General features: G+C 36.8%; 1 protein-coding gene across 1 annotated transcript in view; it reads right to left on the bottom strand.

Moving 5' to 3' along the window:
* Positions 1-19,676, bottom strand: part of CLSTN2 (calsyntenin 2) — a 232,763-nt gene that overhangs the window by 210,031 nt on the left and 3,056 nt on the right. The window lies entirely within an intron of this gene.

Here is a 19,676-nt window from a genome sequence, read left to right as displayed (position 1 = left end):
TGCATCACTTGTTTTGTATATTCCAATCCTTCTATTATTATTATTGTCATTTTGTTATTGTTATTATTATCATTATTAGTTTCTTCCTTTCTGTTCTATTAAACTGTTATTATCTCAACCCACGGGTTTTACTTTTTTCCCCCTGATTCTCTCCCCCATCCCACTGGGTGGAGGGGGAGCGAGCAGGCAGCTGCATAGTGCTTAGTTGCTGGCTGGGGTTAAACCATGACATTAAGCAAGACAGAAAAAATTAAAATGAAGGTTGGAATATGAAAGAAGGAGTGCACACATAACAGTCAATAGATTTGTACAAGGAACATGAAAGGCAGCAATTATATTAGTAACAGTAATTTATTTCAATAGATTCTTAAGTGCACATTGATGGTCACCAAATAATGAATGGTAATCAAACCGGGCACTTAAGTGACTGCCTGAAATCTGTGTCAGAGGAAAGAATTAAATTTTGATTTCCCAAGTCCTCTGGGCTCTATTTCCTTTAAAGAACAATTACACATCCATAGCTGGGTCAAAGAGGAAATTACAAGAATTTGTAATTGTAATTAGATAAGAGAGAACTGGCTGACAGGTGAGGTGTGAGGTGGAAATACAAGCTAGCAGATCAGAGGCCTTCTTAGTCAATTCAAGTTTTCGTTGACAACTAATGGAAGAGAGGGAAGGCTCCTCTCTTTCACTCCTTCTCTATGTTCTTTCCGTTCTTGTCAGCAAAACAGCATAATGGCTTAAGTGCAGAACACTGAAATATTAATTCCTATGCCCTAGTTTTGTGCTCTGTGCACCCTCCTGAAGTGTAATAAGTTACTTATTTTGGTTGTCTTGATAAAAAATTGATCACTTCTGATCAGTGCAAACCTCTTTAAAAGGCTTTTTTTACTCAAGTGTAAACTTAAATACCACCACAACCAAGCAGCTTTGGTGCATTCAGAGAGCAGAAAAGCACAGTGCAATATGACGAACAAAACAAAGTTTTTGATAAATTATACCAAATGATAGCAGTTCATTTTATCAGCAATCCTGGTCGACGGGGGAGGTCCCAGATGACTGGAGGCTTGCCAACGTGACGCCCATTTACAAGAAGGGTCAGAGGGAGGATCCAGGGAACTATAGGCCTGTCAGCTTGACCTTGGTGCTGGGGAAGATTATGGTCTTGAGAGTGTTCACACGGCAGGTGCAGGACAAACAGGGGATCAGGCCCAGTCAGCATGGGTTTACGAAAGGCAGGTCCTGCTTGACCAACCTGATCTTCTATGACCAGGTGACCTGCCTAGTGGATGAGGGGAAGGCTGTGGATGTTATCTTCCTTGACTTCAGCAAGGCCTTTGACACTGTCTCTCATGGCATACTCCTTGAGAAACTGGTGTCTCATGGCTTGGACAAGTGTACTCTTCGCTGGGTGAAAAACTGGCTGGATAGACGAGCCCAGAGGGTTCTGGTGAATGGAGTTAAAACTAGTTGGCAGGTCACAAGTGGTGCTCCCCAGGGCTCAGTATTGGGGCTGGTTCTTTTTAATATCTTTATCAATGATTTGGATGAGGGGATTGAGTGCACCCTCAGCAAGTTCGCAGACGACACCAAGTTGGGAGGCAGGGTTGATCTGCTCAAGGGTAGGGAGGCTCTACAGAGAGATCTGGACAGGCTGGATCGATGGGCCGAGGCCAATTGTATGAGGTTCAACAAGGCCAAGTGCTGGGTCCTGTACTTGGGTCACAGCAACCCCATGCAGTGCTACAGGCTTGGGGAAGAATGGCTGGAAAGCTGCCCGGCAGACAAAGACCTGGGGGTGCTGGTTGACAGCCAGCTGAATATGAGCCAGCAGTGTGCCCAGGTGGCCAAGAAGGCCGATGGCATCCTGGCCTGTATCAGAAATAATGTGGCCAGCAGGAGCAGGGAGATGATTGTTCTCCTGTACTCGGCACTGGTGAGGCTGCACCTCAAGTACTGTGTTCAGTTTTGGGCCCCTCACTATAGGAAAGATACTGATGTGTTGGAACATGTCCAGAGAAAGGCAACAAAGCTGGTGAGGGGCCTGGAGCACAAGTCTTATGAGGAGCGGCTGAGGGAGCTGGGGCTGTTTAGTCTGGAGAAAAGGAGGCTGAGGGGAGACCTTATCTCTCTCTACAACTACCTGAACAGGAGGTTGTAGTGAGGTGGGTGCTGGTCTCTTCTGTCAGGTGGCTGGAGATAGGACGAGAGGAAATGGCCTCAAGTTGCGGCAAGGGAGGTTTAGGCTGGATATTAGGAAAAATTTCTTTACTGAAAGGGTTGTCAGACATTGGAACAGGCTGCCCAGGGAAGTGGTGGAGTCACCATCCGTGGAGGTATTCAAAAAGCGTGTAGACAAGGCACTTCAGGACATGGTTTAGTGGGCATGGCTGATGGTTGGACTTGATGATCTTGAAGGTCTTTTCCAACCTAAATGATTCTATGATTCTATGATTCTTTCAATGCAAATAAGTATTAAGTCTGAAAATTTCACGAGACAAAAACTGACTCTGAATAAATATTATGACTACAGCATTCACAAAACTACCTGAAATATTTAGCATCTATTTCCTTTTGTGTATTCAGGTTTCTGTTTCATAGAGTTTACCTACTGATTTATCAATCTCAAAAATTAATTATAAACTAAGACCAGTACAGCTTATTTCAGCACCTTAAATTATTTCCCATTAGTTGTGGGAATAACAATGACTCAGTTTTCACTTTTTATTCAAAGTTGAATGTTCATTCTTAAATCTGCTTTCACTTCTCTTCTGATGTTTGGATTTTTGCATTTTTGTTATAGGAACAGAGTTCAAAACGTCATATTTTCATAATAAAAGTATCCCAAAATGATTTAACAAAAATTTGTTATTTTTGTAACAAAGCAATTGCATTGTGCATCACTTGTTTTGTATATTCCAATTCTTTTATTTTTATTATTATTGTCATATTAGTAGTATTATTATAATTTTCTTCCTTTCTGTCCTATTAAACTGTCTTTATCTCAACCCACAAGTTTTACTTTTTTTTCAAATTGTGTCCCCCATCCCACTGGGTTGGGGGGAAGTGAGCAAGCAGCTGCATGGTGCCTAGTTTCTGGCTGGGGTTAAACCATGACACAAACCAATAAACTGGCGTCACATTCGATCAGGTAACTAAAAACCTGAACTAGTTATATTTCCAGTCAATCTTTGCATTAATATCTAATCTTAACATATGAGATAATACTAAAACTGAGGGAAACTGACCTGTGATGTGAATTATTTTGTTACAAAAATAGTATAATACAAGTGTTTGTGTGTTTACAAAATGCATACACAGGTTAATTTTGTCCAAAAGATGCTATTATACAACCAAAGTTTTATAAATAATGTGCATCATAAATACCTATAACATACCTACCTATATTTTATCTATTCATGCCTACATGGGTTTCCAATAAGAAAAGAATGTTGCAAGTTCAGTATCACGGAAGGGTATGAAAAAACAAACCAATTTACAATACATTAGACCGAAAAAAGACAACAGCGGGGGGATCGAGGGGGTGGAGAGAAAGCGAGAACCAGAGGGAGAGACAGCACAACTATCCAAAGAAAAGGATTAGGGCATCAAAAAGATGACTGAAGCTGTGTAGATGGTATTAGTTGGAGAATTCACATCACTTAAACACACTAGCATGTCCTCCTAAATTAAACTTAGCTGAGCCAACTAGTTGGGCAGCTCTAGCATTTGATATCACAGCAGGAGCAGGTGATAATGAGGGCTCTGTAGTGCCAGCGAGGTGGCAGAGTGTATAATACTGCAAAAGACTAACAGGAATCATATATTCAGTTTTCTCAAAAAATTCTGAAGTTCACTACATTTCTGTTTGCCCTCCCCTCCTGCCCCCATGATGAAGGAGGCAACAAAACCCAAAAAACCTGAAATTGTTTCTACTGGGAGCAAAATTACAACAACATAGAACACTTTACAAAAACCTCCTGGCTTGTATTCAGTAAGCAATTTCCTGCCTGAAAGATGTCTGTGACATAAGTGCAGGGTATCATTTCTGAGTCAACCTCCTACTTACTTATTTTACCAGTTTATAATAAATTCTTTTGGTTTATCAAAGCTTTAGGTTATGTTATTGCTCATGCATTAACATTGCAGAGGAAAGGTTATCATATTTACTTGGAATGCATAATTATCCCTCACTCAATATAAAATGACTTTGTAATAAGAATCGTTATGTACAGAAAACTTATATGGATGTTTCCTTCTAACTTCTACACTCTTCACAGAAAACATTTTTGTCTCTATTTGTCTTGCAGAAGAGTCTTTCAGGTAAATCAAAAGAATACTTTTAATGCAAGTAGCTACTGACTTGAAGCAGGAAAAATATATGTTTGTGCTTAACATTTGTGTCTATCCCTGCTTAATTAAGCATTTCCAAGGCATTTCTCAACCCTTGCTTGACTTTTATAATTTCTTATTAAAACCTAATTAAATGTTCCATGCATGTTAACTATATAAAATTTAGATAGAACTGCAAGAAAAAAAAACTTGTAAGAGCTACATATAACCAAGTATTGTTACTCAGAATAATCTGATCCATTGCCAAGGACAGTCTGGCAGATACAGATGTTTCTGATGGCATAAGCAGGCTTGCTGTAGCCCTACTGTCTTTCATTTCTTTCTAATGGCACAGCATTAATATTATGTTTTACTAGCTCAGAATAGCAATAATTATACATAATACAGAAACATACAAGTGACTAACTGGATAAATAGCTTTATTCTAGATTTCTGTCCACTACAGGGCAAATAGGGATATTTGCACAGTACAATGAGCCAACTATTGGCACAAAATAAAGAGTGCAAAGAAAAATCTCTATCTAGTTTCCTTGAAGACCAAAGAACTACATGGAAGAGAGCTGAGAATTATGATCAGCAGGGAACTAGTCTTAAATAGACCAGAATAAATTCTTTTTGCAATAATGTATTTAAGATCTACAGATTTTAGCAAGGAACGTAGAAGGTTGCAGGTACAGATGATGACTTAGTAGTATGGCAATAATCTATCAATTACAAGAGAATTGCCACATCAACGTCAGTTATGAACAACGAACAATTTTACTTCTGTAGCTTAAAGTATTCTGAAAGCAATTTAATTTTACATGCATTCATTTTTGAATTTTACAAATAATTCAGATAATTTTGAGCCCAATCGTCTGTCTACTCCATGCAAACTGTCTTACCAATTTCATGTAGTTAGTTAGCAGTAGCTAATTCATGAAAACATGTAATCTTCACTCAAATAAATTCCCAATGTCTCCATAGCCAAAGCACCTCTTTTCTCAGTCCAGTCCACTTGCTTCTGAAAACAGTGGTGAGTATTCAGAACATTCAGTTTTAGGTAGCTCATCACAGAAGCTGTCAAGAGCCCATCTTTGCCAACCAGTCCATGGAGATGTTTCCAAAGCCCCATTGCCTGAAGACTGGTTAAGTTCTAACCCATGAACTGTCCTCTCTACATTGCCTTTCAGTCTGAGAAACAGACTGACATGAGAGGACATTTAAAATAACATAAAAACTTGATCCATTTAATACAGAAGCATCAGGCTTCACTTGTACATGGAGCGGTTGTTTCCAAATCACTGAACAAAATTCATATGCGCTAGTCTAGTGTCACTGACAAAGAATCCAATCAGTGAAGATACTAAGAGATTCTCCCAATATCCGGAATAAGGCTAGGTATTTCTAATTGTGTCATTCTTTTGGTTTGGGATTGGTTTTTTCAATTAAAAATATATTAGATTTGGTACTAAATTAATACTCCTAGCCAGCATACAGTTTTATATCCTTTTGGAACTTTGACACAATTCACTTGGGAAAGTATCTTAAGTGTTATGGTGTAATTTTACTTGTACAATTTTAGATGGCATTTTTAACCAGTAACCCAGACCAATGGGCACTTAGATGACATTTGGGTGTAGCTGCAATACAAGTATGACAACTTTCAAAAGAAAGGCTAGTACTATTTAACATGAGACCAAGAACAAAGGAGTATCTCATCTTTCTTCAGAGTAGTACATCATCATGCATATAAATCGAAGCATTTATTTTCATGCATTTTATATAATAGTTGTACGGCAGTAATTAATGAGTTATTTCCTTGTCTGTGTCTCCATTAGTTCAATAGCATTATTATTGAAGTTCATTCATCACTCTCCCTAATTTTTCAGATTAAACAGATAATAAAAATGAGTAATGGCAACAACTTGGTATAAGAATATTGCTCATGATGAGTCAACAAAATCTACGCAGATCTGTGCAACATCTCTTTTTTAAAAATCCAGGTATTTGTAAACACAGTGATACAAAAAATACCTCAAAAAGCCTGGACTGGTCATATAATGAAAGAGGCTTATGTTTGGTCAAACTAAAAACAAAGGAAGTTTTCAGCAACCTTTGAAGATATTTAATTTAAAATCCCTGACCATGAGTATTTGTGAAATCTGTAGAACACAGTAAATAACGTGTTCAGTGAAAAATGAAATTTTAGATTAGCCAACACCGTTCACGCATTTTTTCAAACGTGGTAAATAGTTTTGCACTAGCAGGTTCTACGCTTTTGGTTTGTTTATGGCTTAAACTTTAAATAAAAGTAAAAAAAAAAAAGTTATACAAGTCAATTAGTAAGGAGGAAACTTCCGCATAACACAGTGAGTGTAATGAGATCAAATAAAATGTTTTCTTCAACCCACATACTCAAAATATGACTCACTTTCCTAAAGAAAAGAGTGGGTATGAAGCTAGTCTGAACAACTCTGAGAACTATTCTTATGACTGAAGTGAAAAGCTTCATTTTTTTTTCTTCTGCTTTTAATTGCAAAAGATAAAAAATAATAAAGCAATTTATAGTCCCAGCAGTAAGATTATTAAGGTTATTGGAGGCAGGTTGGGGGGGTAGAGGGGGTGGTGGTGTTTGTTTTGGGGGTGTTTGGAAGGGTTTAAGTTTGGGGCTTTTTTTTTTAACTTCTGGTCTTCTGTCACTTAATCTTCTATAATATCTGAAGATCAAAGGAATATAAAAAAGCCAGAAGGGACAGTATATGCAGTAAAATGTCCATTATATCTGCTAATAAAATCTTTCTTTTAAAAAGCTGTTTAAAATTAAAAGTAAATTAATATATTGCAATTAACCTGAAACAAAGACAGATGTCCAACAGCATGACAAGTTTGAATCCCTACCAGTCTCTTTCACAACCTCTCCTCCAAAAATTTGTTCACAACAACAATTAACCAGAAAATTAAGTCCCACTGAGAGACGAAGTCCCCAAATGAATCAAGGGCAGACAATACAGCTTCTTCTTAAAGTGGTATTAAACTGTTTATTTAAAGACTGCATTTTAAATATTTTAGCATGTCTAGCAGTATTAATTGTGTATATAATAAGCTGTCATATTTAAAAATACTGAAACAGGTTTGATATTAGTGTCTACTTATTTTTCATACACTCACTAAAAGACCACTGAGAGAATAACAAATAAAAAGTATTTACTTGGTATATGCTGTCAAGGTTCACAAGGGACATATGGCCTTTTATGACTGTTATCTGATTACAGTCAACACAGAACTGCTATACAAGATAATGCAATCTGGATATGAACCACTGCCAACGTGTTCACTCAATACAATCTGGTCTCTTTGCCATAAGAGTGAACTGTAAAAGCCAGTCTGCTGTCAACTATCTTCAATGTACTTCCTCCTGAATTTCATATGAGCATAAGACACATAAAGAGAGAGCATTTATGGCTCCGCAGTCATATAAAGTTAAACAACTGGTGTTAGGAATTTTTATTTATAACTAATATTTTGTAGGCCTCCAATTTTTGTGTGTATTCTACATAGCCATAGTAGTTAAGAGTGAAAAGAACAGTTTATATAAAAAGCTGAGGATTCTTTTTAAAAGTAATTTATTTTGAAATAAAAGTATCACTCCAATACAAAAAGCAAGGCTTACACTAAACATTGAAGCCAGTGAAGCCTGTTCTCTCTGACTCAGCTGAGAATAAATATGCAGATGAAGAACATTGCTAGCTGACTTCAGCCAGGTCACTGCTATAGAGATCCCTTGCTTGCTTTCCCTTATCAAGTGGCCTTATCGTTGCCAACATAGGCATCCTCTTCAAATCCATAGAAAGCGAGCAGTCTATCTTTCTGGTATAGCATTACAACAAGCTTATTGTGTCCTTCCACCCACCACCTCTTTAGCAATTTGATTTCTGAAAGAAACATCCAAACTTCATAAAAATCACGAGATCATAGGACAATTCAGGCTGGAGGGGACCTCAGAAGTTCTCTGGGGCAATGTCCTGCTCAAAGCAGGGGCAGCTATGAACTCAGGTTACTCAGGGCTCTATCTGGTTGGGTCTTGAAAACCCCTAAGGATGGAGATGCCTCAGTCTCTCTAAGCATCCTGGTGCAATCTTTGACTGTCCTGGTGAAAAAGTTCTGCCTTATGTGCCATCTGAACCCCTCTTGTTTCAATTCCTATCTATTGTCTCTCCTCCTCCCACCATGAAGAGCCTGGCTCCCTTTTCTCAATCCCCTCCTCATAGGTGCCAGGGGGCTACTGCTTTGTTCCCCCCCAAATTGTCTGTTCTCCAAGCTGAATAAGCCCAGTTTCCTCAGCTTCTCCTCATGGGCAAGTGCTGCAGCCCCCTGACCAGTCTCACTATGATGACTTTTATGAAAAAGTAGGCCCATTTGTTTCTGTGGATTAATATTTAGGTTCTATTTTGCAAATTATGGGTAAATTGTGATTACTATGGCCATGAGATGATTTCCATTTTGTCTATGTTCCTTGAATTTCATGTTGTACTAAATTTTCAGAGTGCAGTTACAGAATTGATTTCATTCAGGAAGGTGGAAGAAACAGAACAGCCTACAAAGAAAAAAGGTCTCAGAATACAAAAATAGTAAAAGAGAAAAGCAAATCTCACCTCAAGAGTCTAGTTATCTACTGTATTTTACCTGCAAAGGCCAATTACCTGAATGAAATGGGTATATATTTTGTGTAGCAGAATACCTAATAAGAGAAGAATGTATGTTTTTTCAAACCGACTTCAAGCGTCCTTGATACAGACAGTAAATGCAAGATGCAACACCACAAAAAAAATAGAGGCTAATCATTTAGGAAAAAAAGGCAACTTACACCTCCTTTCTGCCAAACTCCTTCTCATGGCCAGTGCATTGAAGAGTAAAGATGACAATGTAACTGCTGAAATAAGGATCCTGAGAACTGAACATATCTGATGTACTTGTCGATGTCTGGTATTTCCACATGCTGTAGCTACATCAAAGCCATCAAGCCTCTCTGGATTAGCAGATATCTGAAGATGTAGGCAATTATTTTGTTGAAGTCCCTTGAAGCCTGCTATAACAAAATTCCAGAAGAATGAAAGCCCAGCAAAACCTAGATGTTATATCAGCCCTGTTGTTCTCAATATGTCTCCTTAGAAAACCCAGCAAATTCTTACAATATTTCTCTCAACTTCTCCTTGCTGCCTCACTGTATCTTAGTAGGATCAGTACCATTCACATCCCAGTGACATTACTCTATGCATGTAACATGATTAAGAAAATACTTGGTTCTTTACATCACGTGTTGTTTTTTCATCATAAACAATTGGATATTTTGTCTCTTGATATTAAATCTATAATGGCCAAAACCAAATACAGATCTATTCAGTGACAAGCATATCTAGCTTTTTAGTAAAAAACAGGACACATTCAATTTCTTCTTCACAAAACAGAACCCCAAGACTAAACACTCAAAAAATTATTTTTTAATTTTGAGAAAGAACTAACAACCTTAAACAAGTCTACACAATGCATCCTCTGTCAACAGTCTTCAACCTTTTTGTAAGAACACATTTCTCCCACTCTTTTCCCCACTCCACTAGTTGCCAATACTTTCTCTTCATTTCTTATCCCTAACACTGCAATATCTCAGTAATGCATCTACCTTACCAGCTGGGAGCTGGTATGACAGCCATAGAGATAGAGCTGTGTAACCATATTGATGTATATCTCTTGCAGGATTGTTAGCTTAGGTTCAATATCCACACTGATCCAGTTGTTGCATCTACTATAAACATACTACATACCTATATCATAAAAGATTATGGAACAGAAAATAGTGACAGCTGAGAACAGAAAATCCTCCTTGTGCTTGGTGTTGCACAAGGAGACTGTGTTCAGTGCTGCATAGTCATTGAGATAAAAACACTTAGATTTTTTTATAGTCTAAACACACAGGAAAAAGGACAGTGGAAGAAACCCTAGGTCAAGAGAACAAATTGGTTTGAACCTGTCCAGTGTTAGAATTCTTTATATTCTCCTTCCCCCTCTTGCTTCATAAAGGTAGTATCACATGCATTTTTTAGGCTGCCCTAGCAAGCAAAGGAAGCAACAGCACTTACTGGCTATTGAGAGAGTTTATTCTAGTCCAGAAAAATAACTTTTTTCAGCTGTGAGTGGAAAGTAGCAGATTTAAAAGAAAAGGAGGTTTCTCAACTATTCTTTCCATAAAAGAATTGCTGACCAATAAGCAACAGGAGCTCTAAAGATTAAATAATTACCTATATAGGCTGTTCTTTTAAAATGTTTTTAATATTTAGAAACCACTTCAAGCAAACAACATGCCTTTGCTGCCTTACACTAATTCAAGTAGTTCCATTCTGAGGAATACATTTTAACATGACATTTTCCCAACTAATTTAGCCTATTGATTTTATTTTTAAAGCAAACTGGAATCCTGTAGGGCCCATTTTGTTGCAGTAAACTAAGTGGTGCAAATTCCAAGTCCACTTGTTATGTTACTAACACTTCACAGTATTAGAGATTATTTTTCTAAGTCTGCATAAATAAGGCTTCATGCTTTTACAAATGTTTTTTTTTTAAAGTCATCATCCTTCACCTAAGAACATGACAACATGCGAACACACGCAAAGAAGGAAATATTTGTGTGAAGGAGATAAATGTAATTGAATTAATGGACAGACCATGGAAGGAATGAAAGTGTGAAGAGAGATATTAGAGTGGAAGTTGTACTATTTGACTCAGAATAGTTGTTTATTCCTTCACTTGGATCCTCACAATACTTTTTTCAGCCCTTCCTCTGAGAGTCCTTTATGTTACTGTAGTACTGTAGTACTACTTACTGAAGTAAAGATGGCCACAGATTTTGAATTCCCGGGTTGACATACCCCTGAAAGCAAAAATGGACAGGTCAAGTTTACTACTTCTTGAATACCAAATAATGAAGAGAAAAAAACTGTGCAAGAAGAAAAAATATAACAGTGGTATCACTCTTGTCCGTTTCAACCTCATCACTGTCCAGCTTCATCCCTTTGAGTTATGCTTGCTGTCATCGATTTTCAAATAATTCAATTTATATCAATAAATGTTTAAAAATGCTTATTTCTACCTGAAATTGTAAGAATTTAAGTGATGAGATTCACTGCAAGCATAATGACAAAGAGGTCTAACTACAGCAGGGTTTTGTTACATGCTTCACCTGCTTACACTTATTTGGCAAGCACTAATTTTAAGAAGATATGAGCCTGTTCAAACCTAAGGCAGCCCTTAACGTATCACTCACACCATAGTAAGAGAATTATTCCTCATCATTTTATCCCCAAACAGATGATATGGAGGCAATGATTTATTCACCTGAGTTACGTATGTGCTGCAAATCAGCATGAGACTGCTACTGCCAATTAGTAATTCTACCTTTAAATAAAATTTTAAGTTTGCTGATGAATCTCCTGTGTGAATTTGGGAATGTACTCAGATCACAAAAGTCCCATTTTAAAATGCTTGAAGTCACTTAACATCATAGAACAAGTATAATAATATAAAATACTAGGTACTTCCTACAATGCTGTACTTCCTGTAACATTCAGAATTTAAACTCATAGCTGAGGAAACATCACTGATTTTAGAGAACTACTGAAGTGTGTAGAATCCATGCTTAACTACATAGCAAAAATTACATCTCAAAAGCAAGTTACAGTCTTAATTCACTCCAAAATATTCCATTGCAGAAAAAAATTGTTAGAATAGTAACTCAACAAAATAAATTACTTTCTGCAGCTTTTAAAATATTTTGTTGAAAATAAAAAAGTAATGGACAAAGTTCATTGAAATAAATTACTTCATATTTCAACTGCAGATTCAGGTATATTGTTCACAGCATAAAATATACATGAATATAGCTGGCTAATCACATTGCTTGGTGTCATTCTATGCAGCTATGTCCTTACATGATGGACAGTCAGCACATGGGACAAATTACTACAGTATCACTGAGTTTAGTTCTACTGATTCAAGATTTACCATCTCTTTGACATGTCTCTAAAAAGGTGTTTATTAGCAATGCTTTACATAGCCTGTATTATCTTCACCAGTTTATTGAGATACAGTGCAAAGATTTTTATCAATTAAGAACTGTTGATGACTCAAAAACATCTATTGATGCTTTCATTTCACTTTCGAATACTCACAAGTATTTTTTATAGACAAGTAATATTTAGAACAGTCTTGGAAATTCCATAACTGAAGCATTAGCAAAAGCATTTAGAAAAATTTTGATTGTTTGTGGATGTATACTTAGCTTTGCAAGTAAAAGCAAAATTCATTGTTCACTTTCAATGATCACTGAAGAAAAAAACCTGCATTAAAATTAATTACCAATTCTTACAAAAAGTAAAATATTTTTGAGGTCAAAACCATAACATTCTTATGACTAACAGTGTAATTTCAAAGAATACAATGGGGAAGCAGACTGTTATTATTTTGAACTTCCTATAAAATTTGCCTGACATAATAAGATCTGGTTAAGAAAAAAAGTTTATCATTCCTACATTACTGCACTTTGTTTCAATGGATTTTTTTATTTGATTCTGGATTCAGTTCAAACGAAACACTTATTTTCCAGAATCGTCAAATACTCTATATTGCATTTCTATCTTTCACAACAATTTGGATCTTACAGGTGAAGCTGAAGGCTTTTAGCAGACTAGCAGGAAGGTCCAAGAAAACTGCGTCTCTTGGTTTCCCCTGTCATGGACTGCTGGATAACAGTAATTCCTACAACACTATTCATTTGAATTTGGCACAGATCTTTGCTACCTTGAATAGAAAAATTCTATACACTGGTGGGGTTTTTGGGGGTTTTTTTGTTTGGTGTTTTTTTTTTTTAATAGAAAGCTTCATTTTACTGGATTATCTAGCTATCACCAGCCCTGCTTCTGATGACAACAACATTAACAAGTTGTTAAAGTTTGTATTTTTTTATTAAATGTCATGGTACTCATATGGCAAGGCTTCATTAGTTTCAAAGAAGGTGTGTGGCACAAAATCTACATCCATAGTCAGAGCATGATAGCAGCTACCAATTTTGGGACCTACAGGCTTTGCAATTTCAATACTTCCCATTTAGGCTTCTCTCTAGTGTTCTGAGGAGCCCAGAAGTTTAACAACTGACACTATTTCCCTGGCAATGCCAGTTATAACTTATTTTAATTAAACAGGTTTTTAACTAAGTAGTCATGTAGTATGATACTTCAGCACAATAAAAAGCCAGATTCTGTCCCTGTTCTCATGTGTATGTTTGCATATCCACTGTAATATCCTGCCCAACTTTTCCAAAGATAATGTCTTATTTATAAAGAAAACTATTCAAGAGTTGCAATTTATTTTCACATCAATATTTTCCATAAGTAGTCTAAAAGCCCAAGTGAACATCATCAAACCATAATTAGTTCGTTACTTTATTTGCTTCTTTCTGGCTTCAAGTAATTTAGCATATTTAGGGCTAATAAAGTTTATCTCAACATTCTCATTCATGACTGTTTTCATCTGCCAGAAGCAACTTACATTCACTGTCCATGCATTAAAGTCGAATTTTCTTCCTAACCACTTAGTCCTGCAATAACAGACCACTCGGCATTTACTAAAAGTTCTATTAGAACAGTCTGAATTCTTGACCCTTTAGTCTTCTTTTGAGACACTAATGTTGCCTACTTTTATTTCACTACTGTCAAAATTACTAAGAAAGGCAATCAAACTTAATTGACAAAAACTTCAAGAAAAAACAAACAAAATCCCACAAAACCCTCAAACCCCTCATCTCTGAACTTCAGGGACTAACCAACAGAGGTCACTGTCAGAGTGATATTTTTGGTGCATTCTTAATCTGAAGCCTAAGCATTTATCACTCGAATTTTACTGGAGGATGAGCAGCATCCCTAGGTCAAACCCTGCATCTCTGGAATCGATTGTGCTATTGCCAATCTTTTCTTCTACCTTAGGTTATGCTCACCATGAAGAGATTCTTTTTTTTGCTTTTAAAGGCTACAGTCTTAACTAATTAAGCTACACTAATACATGTAATCTTCAAAAATAGAAGTTTAAAAAATCAGCAGGTGATTTATTATAATTAACTGCAATGCTCCATGGCTTCACTTGCAGTTCAGATTTTTTGATCACGCATCATTTCCACAGTGAAATATTTAACACTGATGAATTCTGGGCATCATGTTTTAAGTCTGGCTGACAATAAGTTAAAACCTATAATATTCGGAGTCATAATTTGAAAAATTATTTCCATATTTTTAATGTTGTACCAAAAAGATTGTTTCTGTTATTAATGCCACTGCTTATCAATAAAAACAAACAAACAAGAAGGCTAGACAGCTTCGCAGTTTGAAGCAGAGAAATGGGATTTCGTGTTCAGCCCCTGGGTGTAAGGGGACTGACAACTACTGGATTTGCTGTGATGCAGCTGAGAAGTCACACTCCTCTGAACTGCTAAAATAACAAGGATGATTTGGGAGAGTTTGTGGATGCAGCTTCTGGTTTAATGAACATTCAGACATCCTTCTTGGCTGATTTTATTGTCTCCTTATCCTTTACAGTGGTTTTAGCACAGTCAAAATGTAGTCAGAGACTGGGACTCCATCTGCAAAGGAAGTCTGATTTGCAACTGCTTCTGAGATTACAAGTACCTGTCTGTGTGGAGCCAGGAAGACACACATCTGACCTTTTTTTAAAAAGGCTATCTGTAAATCTATCAAGAGCATAAAAGCAATTTAAGACTTAATGGGCCCAACTCACTGTGGTAAAATTATCCAGCTTAACCTTGGTGCAACACATTGCACTCAAATGGAAGTGTATCAGCCTAATAACAGTGACACAGTGAAGAGTTAGGCTCTTCGCTTGCAAGGTGAAAAGGGCATTCATCATCTCATTGTTCTGAAAGTTACCTCCTATTTCTCTGCTTCACTTCTGTATCAGTAACACAATGGATAGCCAAAGCTACACACACACCCCCCCCCCACCCTGCTGTTTCAGACACTCACAGTAGTTTTAGGGAGTAACATAAAAGGCTATTGCTGCAAAAAAGAATGGGAATAATCTGCTCTGCCTAGCAATGGTGGATAGGACAAAAACTAATGGGCTGAAATTGTGGTACAGAAAGTTCAGGTTAAATATCATGAAAAACAGTGACTATGGTGAAGCATGGAATAGATTGCCCAGGAAAGCTGTTGCATCTCTGTCACTATAGATCTTTAACATTAGGACAGAAAACTATTTATCAGGAATAACACAGGTATAATGGGTCCTGCCTTGGGCAGTAGAATGGACTGGAGACATCCTGAAGTTCATTTCAGATCTGTTTTTGCACAAAATTGCTGATGAAAAAAAGTTGCTGTTATTAAATGCAGACAGATGTCCTTTCCAAATAGCCTTCCAAAATCCTACAGCATTTTGTGAGGGCTTCTTGCTACCACAGAAACAGAAAATTGTCAAATTGATTCAGTTGATCTCACCTTGTTTCTAGCCAAACCACTCCTAAGCCTGAAAGTCAAATCCTTGAAGGGATCTCCAGCCTCATAACCAGCGTGCGATAGCTGACTGTTGTATGGCTGACCCTGCAGGTTGGTGCAAGCCTAATTAACGTTATATTCCTTCTTTTGGGTGGATTTTATTATTTTTTTTTTCAAGAGAGATTCCTCCAATGGATTTCCCTAAATTTGGTAATAAGTAAGCCCCTACTGCACCTACACAATACTGTTTGAAGAGAGGGACAGAAGGCATAACTATTTCTACAGTACTTGCAGTTTCTTTGTTGTTTTTCTTTCATTTGGGTTTTTTTTCTGTGATACCCTGCAAAAGGCGCCAGGCTGCTGTGGTAAGTCGTTATCTTATAGATCAGTTGTATCTCAACACCAATGTGTGAAAATCTCTTTCAGGTCAGGACTTGAAAAACTGAAGTTTGGAAAACTACTCATATTACTTCTCACGCTTAACCATTTGCAATGGTATTTTCAAGCTTTCCTTCAAAACTAGAGGTCTGGAAGATGTACTTGCATGAAAAGGAGAAAGTGAATATGTTCATACCATGATAATTTTGAAAACCATGATTTTACATATACTCCAATTATTGCACAATTCACAATAAATTCATAAGATAAAGAGACACCGAAGACCATTCATTGCAATCTTGTGAATGTCTTCATGCTCCAGTTATGAAATAGGCTGATTGCATTTGACAGCCAGCATTTTCACATGGCCATTTAGTCCTGTTAGTCTCTGTTAGCCCTCCCTGCAAACACAGCCATGTTGAGAGGGTAACTGCACAGAAGATTCCTTTTTCTCCTGTCATCACCCTTGATATTAAACATTAGACAGAGGTGAGAAGAAAAGTGCAGATTATAGTTATTTTCTCTTGTGACCACTCCATGAATAGGGGTTTGACGTGCACCGTAATGTGTGTACTACTAGAAGGGGTTGACAAGACAGTTAATAAAAGACCTACCTTAGTAGCCATGGAGAGTAAAAGGCACAGGTATTAGGAATAATGTTAAAGTTTCCAGAAATGAAAACAGAAATACTGTTTATTGTTTAGAGTATGTCTACGCCACAATTAACATTTAAAACAAAAAAAAATGAGAACATGAGAATGGGTATAGAAAACAAACCAAATCACTCAGGGCAGATAAGAATCCTTGATTAATACCAAATGTGTCTTAATAGCTTAGTTCTGCTTTTGTGCCTAGTAACAAAGTAGTTATTAGGTGAACGATTATTTGCTCAGGTGAAAAATATAAAACACATAAACTACCTGTGCACCAGGGCAACCAACATGAGCAAGCTGATCTGTACGTTGCTCAAAGCATCCCTGATAATACACAGCTCAGAGCTGGAAAACCTGCACCATTTCTAGGCTCCTCTTGCTGAACTCAGAGCTTTTACAGCGAGCAGTACAAAGAGCCCTTCCTGGTTCCTTTAAGCCAGGGCTGTACAGCAGACCTGTGCTTTCCTGCATGGAAAGAACAGTGCAATCTCCTTATCTGCTGGTATCTGCTACTAGTAGTGCACGTCTTGTCATCATTATAATCCTAGAGACCACAGTGCTAGCTGCCTATCTGCAGATATCCCAGACCTCAACACTAACTTTGTTTTATAAAGCATAACACAATCTGGAGACAAAAACTCAGTGAGGTCTATAGTGTCCAAGGCAGGCATGGCCCCAGCAGACCTTTTTTGATGTGACATACTTTCCAGCTTGACACAATCGCACCTCCTTTCTGAAGCTCTCCTTGCCTTGGCCATAAACATAAGGACTACCCACCCTTACTTCCACAAGTTAAGCATGGTTCCAAAAGGACTATGCCCTCAGTAGCAAAATATAGAAATAAATATGGAATAAATAGGAATAAATTAGTAAATAAATGTATGAAATAAATATTCATTTCAGCTACCGTGACCTGTCACCCCTTTCAATGATAAACCCTGCAAATTTTCCTCAGCCTCTCAGTGATTACAGGCACTCCCTAGGCACATCAACCTGGTGGTTGGCTTGAGAGCTTTCTGTTGTTAGTTCAATTTTGTTTCTACGGGACTTATGCCCATATGAAAACTGAAAGGATATATAGCAGCTGGGTTAGGGCTTTTTTGTTTGGTTTGTGGTTTGGGTTTTTTTTGGTTTGTTGGAGGGGTTCTTCTGTTGTTTGGTTTTGTGGGTTTTTTTTAAAGTCAAATACACACTGATATTATTGAAAAAAATGTCTACTTCTATAAGCTAACACAAATGCTGATTGAACAGCCAACAACCTGCTGGTATACCTTTGCAGCAGCTGTAGTTCCAGAGGAAGAAACCATGCACATTTAGTTTTAGTATAGCTTGTTCAAGGAGATCTAAGTAGATATATAAGCACAGGTCAGAAACTGCCCTGATATATTCTTGAATCTGAGCCCATTAAAAAAAAATAAATTAAAAAAATCATGTAAAATCTATCAAAAGACTAAATTTAAAATTTTTTTCTACAATGGTTGGACAAAATACAGAAATTATTAATAGGGTCATGGGAAAGAAACTGTTGGAGCTCTGATTCTCTGGTACAATTGAACACCAATTTATTATACTGTAGAGTAAGTATTCCACACTTAAACAAAATATGGCCATAGAAAAATTCCACATTACAATATTATTAAATGTACAGCTACCAAATATTGTTAATGTTGTAGCTGTATATATTTTCAGTTTTCTTCTCCTAAACACATTTCACAAATTGAATTTTTTATAAAGAGCTATAATAAAATTAATGATATTATGAAGCCAGATAAAATTACATTATATTAAAGCAGAAATTTAAAACAGAAATAAGAAGTTACTCCAACAATTTTAAAAGGTAAGAGTCTTTAAAAAAAGCACACAGAAGTTTTTCCCAAACAGGTAAGGAATCCAGGCCCTTCAAGGGAATTAAGGGTTCAATCAGTATTATAATACTACATATGGATTGCAGATCATGAGGCGAAATGTACAATATTACCTGGAAATGAACTACTAATATTGGGGAATACACACCAAGTATTTTCCCCCCAAGACCCCATAATACTTCTTAAAATATAAATAATTCAAATAAATGAATAAACTAAATTAAAACTACTGTCTAATGTAACCTTTATCGCAAAAGCCAGTTTGTCTGTGCAAGTTCAGTATTTCATTCTACAAGAAAAGTAAATCCTTAGTTCATGGAAAACATGTTGATTGCCCCAGTATAAAAACCATAGGAAATAATCAGGTTAGCAAAAATCCCCAGTCAGCAAGGAGTTTGTAAAAGTATCAGTGGAAACAGCACATGTGATTAACATCCCTGTAAAGATCCCAAGGGAATGCAAGTAAAAGAAGCAAATATGAGATGAAACATTCATAGTAATAGAAAAATCCCCCCAAAATGAAACGGGCATCTTTTCACTAGGAAGTGATCTTCATTCCTAAATAACTGTACCTGAAGATTTCACAGACAGATTTAGTTTAGCAAGGATTTCATCTGTTTACATTACTGTTTTCCACAAACATTTGGAAGAATGAATTGCACATGTATGTGAAAGTTACTATTACAAGAAAAAAGTGTGCTCAAATACATTATGGATAACTGTTTATCATTCATAGTCTCATTCCACACTTTTTGCTTGTTTTAAATATAGTTGCTTCTTGATGAAGGCATTAAGAGAAATAATTTGGAAACAAATACTTTTTCCTTTGCTTCAAAAACTAGTACCTGAGTTAAGGACACCTTATCCTGAGCATCTTTGTATGAAGTACACCTGCTCTG

This window comes from Haliaeetus leucocephalus, unplaced genomic scaffold (genome assembly GCF_000737465.1).
Source record: "Haliaeetus leucocephalus isolate CR32 unplaced genomic scaffold, Haliaeetus_leucocephalus-4.0 Scaffold240, whole genome shotgun sequence".
In the NCBI taxonomy this organism is placed as follows: domain Eukaryota; kingdom Metazoa; phylum Chordata; class Aves; order Accipitriformes; family Accipitridae; genus Haliaeetus; species Haliaeetus leucocephalus.
The sequence above is the reverse complement of the archived record's forward strand: the minus strand, read 5'-3'. Positions and strand labels throughout refer to the sequence as shown.